The following is an 18,047-nucleotide window of genomic DNA, read 5'->3' as shown; positions in this document are numbered from 1 at the left end:
GAATTACTAACCACTCATGTAAACCCTCTACATTTTTAAAAGTTTTTTTTCCATTTACCCTCATCTTTCATCCTAATTTGATGATACCCACTCTTGAGATTGATTTTTGATAAATACCTTGCCCCTCCTATATAATCCATTAAATATTCTATTCTAGGAATAGGACACTTATATCTTATTAGTATCCTATTAATTTCCCTATAATTAGTACATAATCTCTACTTACCTCTCTTTTTGGGTGATAAGACAACTGCAACAACACATGGGCTTGTACTCTTTCCTATTAGCCTTTGGTCAAGGATCTCTTTGACTTGTCTAACTACTTTCTTGTTCTGATGTGTTATCATTTTATATGTGGCTTTGTTAGGAAAGGTTTCTCTATCATAAAGTTGTTTTAATTATTGATGGCCCTTTGAGGTGTTAATGTGGCTAGTGTTCCATCATTAATGATGTCATTGAACTAATCCAATAATTGCTTAATTTTTGTAGGTAGCAGTGCTTGTTTTTCTTTTGCTTCTTCCTTGGGTTTTACAATAATAGAAAAGCCTATACCTTCCTCTCTTTTGAGATCATGAAAAAAATCCTTTACACTCATTAAGAGTACATTTGAATCTACTATGGTCACTTCTCCTTCAACGAGTGACAAAATCTTATAACTTATACCATTCTTTTTTAAGGAGTAGATATTCTTTTTCCCATGGTGGGTAGAAACTCTGTCATATTGCCATGGTCTACCTAAAAACAAATGACAAGCATACATGGGTAGGACATCACATATAAACTTGTCTTGATATTCTCCTATTACATACTCAACCCACACTTGTTCATTTACAATAATATTTTTTTCCTTTGTTTAACCAGGTGACTCTATAAGGACGTGTATAGGGAATCTTGGTTAGTTTGAGATTTTGAACTACCTCCTTTGAGATAATATTATCTATAGATCCTAAATCTATTATGACTTTTTATACCGTACCAAGGATATTGCACTTGATCTTAAATAGTGTTCTCCTTTGCTTAGGTTCCTCCTTAATAGGTTCTTTATTCAACAGCCACCTAAGCATAAGATTCTCACCACTCACCTTTGGAGATTGGACACTACTTGTCTCTTCTTAGACATAAACCACTTTCCTTTCTATTTTTGAAGTTGTTTCTTTATTAGGGAACCTATAAGATAGATGGCCTAGTTGTCCAAAATTATAACACTTCATATTGGTAAAGTGGGACCCTCTACTAGAACCACTAAATATTCCTCTACCATGACTATATAACCCTCTACCTATGCTAAAGTTACCTCTACCACTGGTGTTAGTACCATATTTAGTCAATTTGGACTCACCTTGAGATTTAGCTTCACTGCCTTTTCTACTAAATCCTCCTCTATGACTCCCTCTAGAGTCTCTTCCTCTATCCCCTATATGTGTATCTTGTTTCTTTTTACTCTTCTCCACTTTAAGGGATAATTGATAGCACTTATAGATAGTGGTAAGGGTAAAAAGACTAATCTTTTAATATATATTCTAACTTAGGCAATTCAAATACTTAGCTACCTTGATACTTTATCTTCTTAAACCTTGGATCTCAAACATAACTTGTGGAATTCTTTTGTATAAGCAGCCACATCCATGTCTCTTTGTTTAATATTATGTTTGTTCTTATGGAGTTATATTTCATAATCATATGGAAAGTAGTGTTCCCTCACTTTTGCTTCCATTTCCTTCCAATTAGGTATAGGTTTCTTCTCTTTTTTCTCTTTTTCTTCTTGTAGAAACTTCTACCATGTCAGGTAAGGTCCCCTCATTCTTGATTTTTCCACCTTCACCTTCTATGCTTCACTAATACACTCACATTCAAAGTTATTCTCCATCCCTTCTATCCACTATATTACCAATTCATATTTAATTTTACCACTGAACAAGGGTACTCCTTTAAGAGATCTTCCCCCTAATGCTTTGATAGCCTTTAAGAATGGTTCCTCTTGCAATGGTGGGTCTAGTTCAAGGAATTCATCCTCTATGTCCACCACCTTACCCTTTTTGTCTTCACCTTTCACTCACTTGTTATGCCTTTTCCACTACTTCTTCTAGCTTTCTCTTTATGATAGCTAGTTCTTCCTTGAGGATTATGTTCTCCTCCTTCTGCTCTATCATCTTTATAGATAGCTTTTTATTAGTCTCCATGGTTAAGTCTCCCACTTATTCACTAATTGATTCTTACATATACTATGTCTATCCTATATCTTAACTAGGCTCTGATACCAAAATTGATAGGGAGATATTTTACTTTAAGTCCTATCTCTTTTAGGAATCCTACAAGGCCTCTATTCTAGCCTTCTTAGGGCTCTCTCAATGAACCTACACAAGGGGAATACTTATCTCAACTCCTTTTCCCACCTAGACCTCTCTACCAATATGATACCTCACACAAACCTCTCTCCTCCACTATGTACATAATCACCTAAGTTCAATCCTCAACACTTCGTGACCATGGTAATATTTAATTAGGATGGATGGCCTTCAAAATCCTTCATTTTAATTAATCTTGGCATCATTTTTCCCATGCTACACATTCTCTTCTTACCAATATCTTCAAACCCTATGACAATGGGCTATTGGCCTTTTAGGCCTAATTAGACCTCCTAATCTAGTTTTTGTGGAATAAATCACAAACCTCCAAAAAAATCCCTTTAACAAACCACTCTTTCAGACACCCTTGTCAGAATTCTCAAGGATTTGTAGAGTTCTGGACCCAAAAATCATCGATACATTACTTTCCCATAAACATGCCTAATAACAAGTATTTCAATTTTTATTAGACTATGATGACCTTATGATGCACAAAATGGTATGATTAAACCATAGACATAAATAAAAATTACATGCAAATATAACCAATATCAGAAAATAATAGGTCACACAGAAAAGAAAATAAGACACCAAGATTTAATGTGGTTCACCCAATCCTTGGGCTATGTCCACCAAATAGCAAGTCCAATATTTTATGATCTAGTGATTACAACTTGATTACAATCTGTAATCCCTTACAGCTCAATACCACCACAAGAACCAATTTTTCCATCACCTTATGAAACAATCCCTAACCCTAAGCCCTTTAATATGAGTATTTTTACCACTTTAGGGTTACAATTAATAATTACATGTCAGCCCAAAATCTTGATAAAATAGGGCCCATTTTTTTTTAAAGTATGTATAGTACTTTCATGATTAGTCACCACAAACTAACACAAAACCCTAGCAAATAGATTCAATTTTCCAAATCCTTCATATAACACATTCCTTATACTCTACTATTTTCCTTCATTCTATTGGATTTCTCTTACTAGTCCATAAAACCATCCATCCATTCATTATTATATAGCCTACTCCTAGTCAAGCACTATGAGACTCACCTAAGGTAAGCTATGAAAAATAGAAAAATTTCATATGTATATTGTATAGGGAGTCTAGTATCATATCTCAAGTGATCATGATGATCCCATAGTGGGATTTCATGATAGGGACAGTATTGCTCCTCTAACTCTGTATAGACCAGTGAACAAGTCACAAAGAGAGGAATTTTATTCAACTAAGAAAAAAGAAATTTTAACTACCAATTAACAAAAATAAAGTGTATATTTAATCCTAGCTATCCATGTCTATAAAATACTTGAATCAATCCATTAAAAATGAAATGCTTGAGTTGCAAAGATGAATGTGATAAAATTATAGGAAAAACTTGTTAGGTTGTTTTTGAAATTTTCTCATACAAACATCTAACCTTGTTTTCAAACCATAGATGATCTAAAATAAACCCAACCCTTGTGTCCTAACTATTGGAACTGATTTCCAATGATTCTTCATGATCTTGCATTTTTTGTCAAAATGTTGTCATTGACAACTTTTGCACTTTGGCACTTTTTCAAGTCATAGACCCTCCTAATTAGAGAAAAATTATTTCATGGAAACTTTTAAACCTTTCTAACCTTATTTCTACCAAATCCACAAAAAATGAGGTCAAATTACCTATTTAGCCCAATCTTGCAAAATGTTGCAACTATTGACAACTTTATGTCATACTTGGAAAACTCTTCCCACATAACCTATGATCTTAAAAAACACCTAGACACAACTATGGAACCTCATTAAAAACCTTATTCTTCAATGAATTGGCTAGGGTTACTTATTATACCATGTTAAAATGGACACACTTCATTTTGAGACCTTTGAGCCCTCCTCAGTGTGGTTTTGTCTATTTTTCTCCCCTCCTCTTCCATTTCACTCTTCTTTATCATCTCTTTCTTTCCAACATGGTCTTCTAGTTGTCATTTTGATACTTTTTTGACCATATATCATGTTTAGTTCACCATCTTCTAGTTTCATGTACACCAACTCCTAACAATTTCTATTACACATAGGACAGGACTAGGTCAACCTAGTCTCCAATAGTTTTCGAGCTCAAGGCCCAAAAGGTCTTAGGGGTTTAATTAGTTTGTGACCATTACCTAGTTGACCTAAGTTTTTTTCTCACTTAAAAACTAGTATATTGGAGACATGGGGGATTATTTTCATATCTTATGTTCTCAAGTGATCATGCATTCTCAACATGTCCACAAGAAAGAAAGTATTCAAGGATTTTTTCTTCAAGAAAGCATCTCCAATCATTCAAGTTTAAGCATCTCCTTCTTGCATCAAGATTTTTTCTTCAGGGTGGTAGTGGAGTTTGTCTCTAAGGCAAAGATCCATCATTCCAATCTATTCAAGTTCTTCTATTATTCATCCATGGCATGTCACATACACTTCCATACATGAGGTTTTGGCTTCTTTAATTTCCTTATGGTTTCTTTGATTCAAGGCTATTACACTTACATACCTAATTACATTTCAAAGATAATTGCATCTTCAAAGGTAATTGTATCTTTAACTTGATATTATTCAGATCTACCACATGCAAGCATTTCCTTTACATTTACATTTCTCAATTATGATTAATTACTTAACCTAAGGCTTAACCAAGGAAATTCCTCATTAAAACCCAACCCCAAACCTTTATTCTATGTTGATTTGAAGGTTACCATTGAAAAGGATTAGAGATCTACAACCTACTATCCGTAAGCTTTCTAGATTCATCAATTGCCAATTACCGAACTACATCAACCTAGTTGTAGGGTGTCTTCACAAGTTGACCTAGTTCTTCAATCTCATATTCTAGGGATATTTTTGGGTTTTTTTCCTTTCATTGTTTCATTTTGAGATTCGTGCACAAATATTTGGATATAATGCAGATTTGCAAGTTCTAGAGAAAAAACACATCTTCCTCTACACATTTCAAGGTGAGTCATTTATATTTTATTTCCTTTCATATCTTTACCTAGGCTAATAACTTTTACATATTATCCAAATTTACATTATTTAAGTAATTAGTTCAATTTGACATTCACATTATCTTATTAAGGGTCAAAGAGAGTACATTTCCTTATATTGTGTTCCTCCTTATAATTTAAATTTATTATTAGCACCCTTCTTCCATTGGGTCCTAGATAATCTAATTTCAATCATAAGTGGAGTCATATTAGGAAATTCCCCCCTTTCCCTCACACATGTATTTGAATGCCTTAGTGACCTCATAAAATGGAGGCCTACAACCCTATTTAAAGTGCTTCCATTTTATCACAAAATATTTTGGTGAACCCAACACCCTACCCACTTCTCTTGAAGTCAGATTTTTTTCTCTTGATATCTCTATTAGATTGCATTATCTTTCATTTTATATTACATTTTGGTGTGTATATATCTACTATTACTTGCATTGGTGGTATTTAGATCCCATTTTGTATTTTTTATTATATAGATTTCATTTCATAGATTTGCATTTTGAAAATACTTTTTTTTGCATCTAGTTCATTTTTAGATTATATTTCCTTCCAATGGAGTTGTGATCTTTATTTTCAAACTTTATTCATGATATTAATGACACTCCATTTTATGCATATGAAAATGCTTTGATATGTTCTTTCATTAAGTCTAGATATGATGTTGATCAACCTTTAGTGATTCATAATGTTCCTAACCTTGATAGTGCTACTATTTGGAATGAGCCCTTGGATATGAATATTTATTACTCTCTTCCTCATGAATACTCTTCCTCTAATGTGTGCTTTCCTCCCTCCTTGGATGATTCTCCTATTTGGGATGAACCTTTAGATAAGGAGATGGATTATTCCCTTCCTCATGAGACACATTTAGATGATCAACCTCTTTCTATGCATTTAATTGATATACCTTATATACATGAGACCTTTATGAGTTTTATTTCTCCTCCTCCTAAAAGTACCTTAGAAATAGAAGACCACACATTTGATCCTCCTTCTCATGACATATCTTACTCTAATCTAGGTATTGTTGAAAAAAGATGATTCTTATGAATTTACTTTTACATATTCCAACTTAGATCCTTAGGATCCTATTCACATTGACTCTATGAGTAGTTTCTCAACTCTTAAAGATTGGGAAACCCTAGATTTCAAACCAAAATTATCCATTCTTGACTTTGTGCATCCAACACCTTTATTTGGTGAGTATATGTATATTGAAAGCTTATCTTTACATTCCACCTAATTAAACCTAAAAGACCTTCTTTATCTATGCTTCATCCCTCTTTTCAATTCATTTCTTATGTTATATTTGGTTTTATTTTCAATTTGGAATGGTTTTTTTTCATGATCATTTTACTTGATGCATTCAACATCCCTATTATGTTTCTCTTAGCTATGAGACATTGTTAGCCTATATTTTGGGGGCTCTTTGTCCTACTTTATGAGTAACATAATAGCCATCCCCCTTGTCTCCTTACTTGTGAGGCAAGACCCTATTTCCTCTTTCTATCTATATCATAGGATACATTTTCTCTCTTTTTTGACTTTTTTTCTTTTTATATGATGACATGTTTTCTTGTATTCATTTATTCTGATTACTTGTAGGATAACATCCCAAGAGCAATACTATGTTTTCTTGAAATCACATGTATTGAAACCACTTAGGGACATGTAATGTGATTCTTCTTCTTTTCTCTTTTCCAATATCCTTTATGAACTTGAATTCTCTTATAATTTGACCTTTTCTCTTGCATGTATTTATTGTGTTACTTATGGATTAGCATCCTAAGTGTAGTCTTAGTCTTGTAAGTATACCTTTATTAGAGAATCACTAATTTAGAGCATATATTGGATTTTCCTTCCCTTTGTTCTCTCAAGGATCTATTATCCCTTTGTTATCCATTTCTTGATAACTAAGTGGGCACAATGTGGTATCATTTCATCTTCCTCCTTCATTTATCTATAGATTGCATTATTTTATGATGCATTTTTATCTTTGGCTATGAAAATATTTGTTACATGTAGTACCATATGTCTATTGCCTAGAAAATATCTTTTTTATACCAAGGATGGTATGTTTCTCATCTAATAATCATATATAGTTTACTTCATAAGTGATATATGTTCTTATTCATATTTTGGTATCCTATTATGCTTCTTTCTTTGATTATCTATGGTGTTGCATTATTATATACTTCTTATTGGATATGGCATGTTTACATTTTGTACAAAACTATCAGATGTTGCTTAGATTCATCTTTATATATTTTAGGGTTTTTCTATATAATCTCACTAGACTTTCTTTCTTGTCTCACACTTTAGGGGCAAGGATTTTTGTACATTCTTTATCTAAGGATTGACTTTCCTTAATATAATGGTATTTTTTTATTATGTGGCATTACTTTCCTATAAGAAATTGTGTCTTGACCGTGACTCTCTCTTATACAAGGGGTACATGTTGTTGATCATCACCTCTTCTTTATTTTCAAAACTATGTCCATTATAAGAATTTTCCCTTAATATGTGCTTTGAAGTTAGTCATATTTCTTTCAAGGATCCCTATTCCACCTATACAAAAGGGGGTAAATAGATGCATTCTTATTCCTCTTCTTCTTTGTCTTGAGTTGTATCTTTGTTCATGACACTCCTCTTGAAGGTAGATGTCTTGTACACAAGATCTTTTCCTTTCAAGGATCTCTTCTCATTTGTGACAAAACCTTTCATAATTTATCTATTCAGTTCATTTATAAGAGTTAATTCTCTTTGCTAAATTTATTGTTGATAAAGGATATCTTCGTTTTGATAGAAGTAGTTATCCTTGATTCTCTTCCTTATGATTTCTATGGCTACATAGTCATATTAAGGAGGGGGGCATATATGCACCCTCTTTTTATACATAGTTTGCATGAAGCACAAACATAGATTTTGAGTATGGCTTAGAGTACTTCAGCCTTCTTAAGTGCTTGGTATGATTTATAGGTCACCTTCAAATCTATGCATTATGGTTTCATGTCTCTTTTTCACATAGAAGAAAATATGCTAAATCTCATACATATGTGTAATGCATGTACATTTGCTAAAGCCTCTATGGGTATTAGTGACACTTCTCCATCCTAAGGAAATGCATATTTTTTGTTTCTTATTTTTTCTAAATCCCTCCTAGGGTAATGCATACACATTTATACTTTGTGGTTATACTAAGATATTGATCTACAAGTGGATACATACACATATAGATGCATTCATAAGCCACCAATAGGTGTACAAGATTGACTACTAGGCACACAAACCTGCTAGACCATTTGATCCTAGTTTTTTTTTTTCATTTTACATGATTGACTATCAGGCATACAAACATGTTAGTCCATTCAAGGAACACAAACTGTACTAAACTATACAATCTCTCTCTCTATGTGTGTGTGTGTGTGTGTGTATAATTTGTGTATATATATGTATATATGTATATATGTGTGTGCGTGTGTGTATACACATATAAATATATACATATAAAAATATATATGCATATATATATATATATATATATATATATATATATATATATGCTTTCATGTTGGTGGGACATAATCATGAGGGGTGAAGTCCTTTGTGGTGCACTTTCTTTTTCTATATATGGTATCTTATGTTTTGTAATAGCCTTCCAAATATTATATTAGTGAGTGACACATTTCCTTAGCTAAGCTTTCTTTCACTAGTTGATTTGGGCTTTAGTACTAACCCCTTTTGTGTGATTTTGGCTTTGTTTTCTTTGGCTTTCTTTTTGCTATGTTTTCATGCTCTTGTGCATGGGAATATAGTTAGGATCCTAGGTTTGGGGGCTTGCGTCCTTAAGATTAGTGATGTCCTAACTTGATGTGGCATTGTCTTTATTCCCTTCCTTCCTTTAACAAGAGTATGAATTGCCTCATACTTTCGTTAAAGTGGGGGCTAAATATACCATCTTAAAATGGATGTACTTCATTTTGAGACCTTTTAGCCCTCCTTAGTGTGGTTTTGGTCTCTTTTTCTCCTCTCCTCTTGTATTTAAGTCTTCTTCATCATTTTTTTTTTGAAATGGTCTTATAGGTGTCATAAAGATACCCTTTTGACCATTTCTCATGTTCAATTCACCATCTTCCAGTTTCACCTGCACCAACTCCTAGCACTTTTTGTCACACCTAGGACTAGACTTCTAGGACCAAGTCAACTCAAGTTGACCTAGTCTATACTAGGTTGACCTAGGTTGACCAAGTCATAGACCAAGTTGATCCAAGTTGACCTAGTCCCCAACAGTTTCAGAGATCAGAGCTCAAAAGGCCTCAGGGGTTTAATTAGTTTGTGATATTACCCAATCATCTTGAGTTGTTTTCTCACCTAAAAACTAGTATAAAAGTAGGATTTGGTGCTTCATTTTCATATATCATGTCCCTAATGAATCATGCATTCTCAAACCATCTATGAGAAAATAAGTATTGAAGGTGTTTTTCTTCAAGTAAGCATCTTCAAGCATTCAAGTATAAGCATCTCCTTCTTGCATAAATCTTCTTCCTTCAAGGTGGTAGTGGAGTTTGGCTCTAAGGAGAAGATCCATCATTCCAATATATTCAAGTTCTTCTATTATTCATGAAATCGTCAATCTAATCTTGGGCTCTTTTCTTATAAGCCAATAATCTCTTATAATTCCATCTTTATATGCCTTTGATATTTCTTATTACCAACCATGAATCACCCTCAAATACAAGTATTTTGATATTTTTCTATAGTGTCATTAGGAAACCTCAAATGAGAGCTTTGTATTTTGCAAAATTGTAGTACATATAAATTATAACCCATAGGTTACATAGAATGACTAATATTGTGGATTTATTATCTTGATACTAGCTTAGACCCCCTTTTTTCACTTGGATTTGGCAAATCATAGAGTTTATACTTCATGATCTCTAGTTATTTACTTGTTAACTTTTCTTTCACCTTGGAAACTATCTTTCCTTTGAAAGACTTATTTTTGGCCTTAAAATGAATATGTTTTTGCAAGGAAGTACCCTTTTCTTGGGGTACTTTGTCTCCATTTTAGAAATAGGCTTTGTGTGCTCTTATTTCTTGATTTGTATCTCCTCAATCAACTCAATGATTTTGAATGTACTTACTTCAGGTTTACCTACCATTGATATCTAATCATATCTTTAGATATAATGACATTGTTTGTGTATGGGTACAAAACCATCTAGATTGGCTAGAAACCCCTCTCCATCAGAAGATGTATCACTATATGAATCTTTAAGATCTTATTCTAATGATGGCTCTGATTACAAGGTTTTTTCATTGTGGTGACATTTTTATTTTCACATTCATTTATTTGTCGATTTTATGTCTCTCTTATTATTGGATGATTTTCTATCATCTTTATACATACAAAATTTACTATACTTTCTATAATTTCTAAACTTTGTGTGCTATTTTTGTGTTTTTTTTATTGTGTATTTGGATTCTCATTTCATTTATAGGAGCTAAAACAACAAGTGGATCAACAATTTCAGAAAGTTGGTAAATCTCAAATTATTAACCAATCCTCATTAGCACCCACAAAACAACATCTTTACAGCTTAGACATTCAAACTAAGAGTGGCTTTCATGGTGAAGGAAACCAAAACTAGGTATTCAAATCAACATCTTCTTCTAGATATTTCAAATTCTCAATCATATTGTCCAAGATTTCTTAGAACACTTCATCATCAAGAGAAAATTCTTGTAGTCTAAACACATGGCTATCCTTTGATATCTTAGGATCGTGTATGTCCAATTCCAATACTTGATAAGATCCAAAATCACATTGTAAGAAAATAATCTCATTACTAGTGTTGTATTTAATGACCATTTTCTTCAATTTGGGCTCCATGTCAATCTTGATCTGGTTGTTTAAATCTATCCATGGCAACCAAAACTATATAAGATTTGTAGAAAATCTTCCTCTCGAGCATTTAGTCCATTCTCTACTGAAAACCATTATGTAAGTCTCTAGGATTTCTACCACATGGATACCTATTATGTCTTGTATATTGAGGATTAGTAGTGAGTTAAAGACATATATCTTTTAGCTTAATTACTTTTACCTCTATTTTTTCAAGCTAAATTATCACTCTTTTTGTGGGCTATAGTATCACACACAATCTTTGTGAGATGGATAGTGCTATGATATTGCAAGATGCCCCCAAATCTATCAAACAATTATGCATATTTTTTCCAAATATTATTATACTTCCTTGAACATAAATGATATTTTTTATTTTGCATACATATTTGAAGTAGATGCCTTTTGAGTACTCTTGTTATAGAATATTTACAGTGATCCAAATATTTTAGCCAAACTTCCCTCTAACTACTCCAATTCTATATAATTTCAAGATATTAACCTATATCTTCTTTAGTTCTTTAATTATACTTCATTTTTTGGAAGACCATGTTGGATTTGTTATTATAGTAGATGTATTATCAAATTTTGGGGTGGCTTGTCTTGGGGCCTTAGGAGGCATGGGATAATTGTTTACCTTTAGATCTAGAGGAGTAGGATGCAACCTAGGAGGGATAACATTAGCTAAAGGTTCTCTCCTACTGTGTAGTGTAGATTATATGTATTGTGATGATCATTGTAGAAAGAAAAAAAAAGGGCACTTTCCTATTTAACATCTTGATTAAAAAGAAACACAAACTCCTCTTGATTGATAACACTTTCTTCTCATGTTGATAGTAAATTGTAAGACTTGAGAAGAATTGTATTGAACTGTAGGTGATTTTTATTTGCATATTGGGGATGCTACTTTTGATCATTATTATCATTGCAATAGTACTCATCACTACTATTCTATCCACTGCTTGTTGTACCTACAAATTTTACATTAGAAAATTCCACATTATTAGCATTATCAATAGGTATACTACCATTGTTTGGCATGTGTTCCACTTACAATTTTTTCTTAGTATTCCAAACATTATCTCTTACACATTGTAGTTATTCCCACTATTGTTGTTATTGCTATTATAGTTGATAGCCCTTATTTTCACTGAGCCAAAATTTTTGAAATTTATTGTGAAAATACCTTGGATTGTTTTATATTGTTAGGGTTGGTTCTTTATTGTTGTTAATTTTCTAGTGAAAACCCTAATCTAGTAAATTTTTCCCTAGTTCAATTTGAAATATTTCCCTAGTAGGATATTTTGATGTCTTTAGAGTTATGTCTTTACCCTATCATGGAGAAATTTCTTAAATTCATGATCAATTTTAAAATTTACCCTAGGTTTTGTGTTTAAGTGGGAGATCGTATGTCATTTTCATATTTTCCATCAAGTGATACAATCTTTCAATCAGGGTTTTAGCATCTAGTCGTAAGCCTAGGTTTTCCCTCTCCTAATGATACAAAGTAAAGGTGAGTGGAGGATCGTAAGGGTGAAGTGTTGAATCTCTCGATGTTATGGTACCCTTTGTAATCATAACATTGTGGGTGTATGTTTTGAAGTGTTTGATCTTATGATCATCCTATATCATTTCATCATAAGTGTCTCATGGTAAATGGTAAGTAATAAGATGTTATGATAAACTGGTAATCATGAGATTGTAAGAACATAAGATGCTAAGGTTATGATGGATTACAATCTTATGAAAAATGGAAGATCATGTAAGTATAAATTTTCATAGAGATACTTTTGAAGGTACAAAAGTGAGGAGATCATAAGATCATAAGCAAGGAAATGCATCAGAATATGTTGTGTAAATGACATGTTCTGGTTGGTCTAAGGTACTAAATATGACAATAGAGTTTTAGTTTTATAGAAACTATCAAATCTTGAACATCTATGGTTGTCGCTTTCTCTCTTCTCAAATATACACAAAGATTAGCCAAAGTGATAAAGTGATGTGATGACATGTGGATAAAGTGGGGCCAGGCACATGAACATAAATAATTTGAGATGTGTGGTAGTTGAATCTTCCAAAGATATTAAGAGTAGTAGATTGCAAAATTGTGAGATAAAATCATGAGAATTTTTAAGCTTCAGAGCAATGCCAAGTGTAAGATCATAAAGGTAAAAGTTAAAGCTTCTAAAGCTATAGTGAAGAAAGGTAATAGCTAGCATATGGTTAAGAGACAGAGATAGAAATTAAAAGAAAACTTTTGTGGTCACAAAAAGATTTAGTTGACTACGATTGAGAGATCATAAGGTAAGAAAAGATGAAGCCCAATGCTACACCAAATTGTGCTCATATGATTGTAAGGATTTATGTGAAAGGGAATGAAGCTATGATGAGGCTTTGTTAACTATGATCAAAAGATCATAAAGCAAGAGAAGGTGAGATCTAATGTTATGCAATGCTATGATCATAAGATCATATGGGATAAGATACATGTTGGCAATACTATGGAAGAGTTTTAAAAAATATTAAGTGTAAGATCGTATCTGAGGAGAAGAAATTGCAGCTAATGTGTCAATCTTAAGATAAAGTGTTAATTGTAAGATCATAAGAGACTCAAAAGAAACCCTCAATCATGTGATAAGGAAGTAACTGTAAAATTGGAAAGGAAATATTCTTTGCTTAAGATGATATGATGGGTCGAATTTAAAGAGAGCCGTAAGATCATAAGAACCCTAAATAAGACATGAAAGCACTTTTTCCCTTTTTCTGAGCTAGAAAATGACAAGGGAATCTCACCCAATGACATTTTGAGAAAGTATAGAGAATGTAAAGCTGAAATATTATGTCAATGCTCCATTGAGGTGATAGAGAACACTAAATTTAAAGCTTAGGCATGTAGAAAATTAATGCACAGAGAAGGTTGATGAAGTACGAATAACATAAAGACATTCTCTAGGCCAGTAATAGGTTACCTTTTGTAGAAATAAAATATTTCCAATAGTTGCAAAGTTTTTAGTGCGAAGGATTCATAGTTTGTAGTGTTGATTGTAGAGTTTTAGGACTTTAACCTACAACCAAGATGTTTGATAAAGAAATTGAGGAAATCCAAGCTCCAAATATGGAAGTTACAATGACTTCTACTTCTAAAGGAAGGAAAGCTACCAGATAGAGAAAACCAAATAGGTTTGTAGATGAATGGATCAAGTTATTTCCAAAATCCTCAAATGCCATCTCTATAAATGATCATGATTTTTTACACCCTTATGCATTATTCAAAGATGTTATATACCCTAGTGTCAATGGGTATGAGTTATTCAGGTATTTCAATCTCAACAAAATGGATAAAATCCCTGTCTACAATCCATGGAGGAAGAATTTGGAAAAGCTCATCTTTCTAGAAGTGTTTTTGGACATTGATTTGGCAAAATCCCTTATTATGTCATGCAATCTAGCTACCAAATCATTCCACAAACATAATGGCACCATTCTATGCACATTGGATTGTGATTGGATGGTGCAATGAGTGAACAATTAGACCTAGTTGACCTTCAAGAAAATTTTGAGAGGAATAATAAGGCTTGCATAAGAAAATCCATGTTCTAGCACATCCCAATGGACCTCAAGAAGGTTGGGGACTATCCAAAGAAAGTAGTGAAGATGATGCCTCTAGATAAGTTAAAGAATTATTTTGTAAAGATAGTGTATGGTGTCCACAAGGTGGTAGGAAAATATGGATATGATGTGGTGTACGTGGAAAAGTACATTATGGCCAGAGATGTACATGACTCATATCATGGTGGAGAATGTGATTATGTAGATTATATTCTAGAGAAGATGAAATAAAACTTTAGGCTTGCACAAAGTGGAGAGCTAGGAAATTTCAAATTCCATCATTACTCATTATTGATTCCCTTAATCTTATACAAGAATGTGGGGCATGTTAGCTCGGACTTTATTAATCAAACATTTGATGTTAATGGAGAGTTTCTAGTTCAGCTGTGGACACATTTATGGGACATATTCTATGACTACTCTGACTATATTTCCTTTTTCAATAATTTTAGTTCTATTATTATGAAGATGTTAGACCCTAGTTATTTTAAGGCTCCTGAGATATTGAAAAGTATTTTGAGACCACCCTCCTCCCTAAAAATAAGAGATTAGATCATAGTTGGGGAGACATTTTCTTGTTCCCAACCTTTTCCCTCATGAGAGTCTATGGTTGTCCTCAACCATCCCACATATTGCCCAAATATATCCCTCCTAGACTACCCATCATTGAATTCATGTAGCAGTTGTTCATGGTTAATAAACAATAGCTAGGGCCTAAAGTGCATAGAGGCACATTTTTGTGTAGATGTTTTAGAATAGGAGAATTTTCAATTGGAAAAGAATCCTTGGATCAAATCCATTCTTTCCCCACCACTTTAATTTGTCAATTGCTCCCTATAGAATCTATGACCTAGACAATTGGATGAAGAACACCTTGCAAGAAATTAGGAATTATGTATTGAGAAATACCAAAGAATTACCACATGAGGACCTAATTCCAAACATTGTAGCTGAAGGGGAGGTTGCTAACAAGTTAGCAAAATTTGAAGATGTTTTGAGGGTGGAAAGGGAGCTAAAAAGGGTAGATCCAAACTTTAAAGGTTTTTATATGGATATCCCTTATCCACAAAGAATAAAGAAGATGGTGAATGATCATACTAAGATCATGGAAAAAATGCTAGAAGGAAAAATTGGAGAAGAGGAAAGGGTAAATCTTGATAGCTCAGAGCCAGATGTAACTCTAGAAATTGAAGAGGATGAGCCCGTTGAAGCATCATGGGTTACCAAGGGTAACAAAAGGAAAAGATAGTCCATATAATTTAAAAGGTAAAACAAAAGAGATTGCATATCCTGCCTAGAACAACACAATATTTTTCTGATCTGAGGGAGAACTACATATAAGATAGGGTCAATGCAACATAGAATTCTCTGACTGGTTTAGAGTTGGCAGCAATAAGGTTGGATGACATGATCATCCAAGCTCTGCAATTTATAGAGGATAATGAATTCATCAAATCCATCGAGATCAAAATTTTCCTCTACAAAATAAAATAGAGTGAATTGGTCTTGAAGATGAAGCTAAGAGAATCAGATGAGGAGAAGCAAGAATTGGTTAACACGCTTCATGCCTATGATCCAAAGAGTGAGGTAATGACTCCTGAAGAAGATAGAGATCTAGTATAGAGAAGTTGTATGCTTCTAGTACTTGGCTGGGATTTGGAATAGGCTTTCATGCTTGACCAGATAAGAAGTTAGGAGAATGTTATATGTTACAAAACATATGGAGTTAATGGACTTTAGAGGGGATCAAGATTTAACATTGATTCCAAGTCTCTAGTAATGTGGATCATGGCTCCTACAACTAATAAGCCTAAGTTAATGGATGTGAAGAGCACAAATGAAGGAAATATGATAGTTTATACCATGTAGGGTACCTCAGGTACAAAAATCTCCAAGGCAATGAAATATTTATCATTCATGAATGAGGCCAAAGAGGAGAAAATAGAGACAAGACTGGCTAGATCATTCCATGACTATATACATGTCGAGAAAATCTATGAGGAAGAGCTTAGGAAGAGTCGTGTCTATAAATAAATAATAGATGAATTGGAGGCCAAAGCTCAAGGGTTAGAAGTAGAAATTACATCTTTGAAAGAGAAACTAACTAATGTAAAACAAATTAGGGTATAGAGCATCTAGGAACTATTGGATACAATTGTTCAATTTTGTGTTGTCTTTGATGTCACACAAATGTCATATTAGTTATCAGATAGTATCTACCAAGCTCAGAAGGTTAGCAAGGCAAAGGACAGTGTCTACCGAGCTCAAAAGGTTAGCCAAGCAAAGATACAATTCTTACCAAGTTAACTCGGTAATCAAAGGTAATATGGAAGAAGTAGTTCTTATCGAGTTCACTTGGTCATCAAAGGAAAATTAGAAATTTAGTTCTTATCGAGCTTTCAAGGTAATCAAAGAAATTTAGTTCTTACCGAGCTTTCAATGTAATCAAAGAAATTTAGTTCTTACCGAGCTCACTCGGTCATCAAAGGGAATTTGGCAGAAGCAGTTCTTACCGAGTAAAACTCGGCAGACAAAGGATTTTTAGGATATTGCAATGTTAATCAAGTCAAGATGGTTAACTCAGGAAATTCCTTAAAGCGGTATTTATCGAGCAGGGTCGGCCAGTAAAGTATTTAATTATTTTATGAAATAATGTTTAAGAGTAATATCTATAGCTGACTAATGAATGGTTTGGTGGTAAATGTAACATGTAAATGAGCCGACTTAACCATCTAAATGGTATAAGTAAGAGGTCAAGTTGTGAATTCAAAAAAAAGTATGTGGAGGTATGAGAAGTTAATGTGATATAAAGACTGATTGTTGTGGAAGCAAATTTGAAGGATGATCAAAGATCATTAAGGACGAGCAGAGCCATATTTGATCAAGGAGGATCTAATATTGTTGAACAAAGACCTGTATCTAGCAAATTTAGTTGCATCTTGTTCAGGTCAATTCATTGTTGCTTTCTAACCATTGAAGCAATGATTTCAAACCTCTTAACAGAGTTGGTTTAACAGCCATTTTGTAAATCCTCTAACAAGGTGACAGTTCAATTGAATTGTTCTAAAGACCTCTAGCAAAGCCACTCCTAACAAGGCGATTAAATCCTCTAACAAGGTCACACCTAACAATGTGTATTGTAACCTTTAATAGGGTTGGCTC

Source organism: Cupressus sempervirens, chromosome 10 (genome assembly GCF_028749045.1).
Source record: "Cupressus sempervirens isolate cs-2001-9-10 chromosome 10, ASM2874904v1, whole genome shotgun sequence".
Classification (NCBI taxonomy): Eukaryota; Viridiplantae; Streptophyta; class Pinopsida; order Cupressales; family Cupressaceae; genus Cupressus; species Cupressus sempervirens.
Note: the sequence above shows the minus strand (reverse complement) of the source record.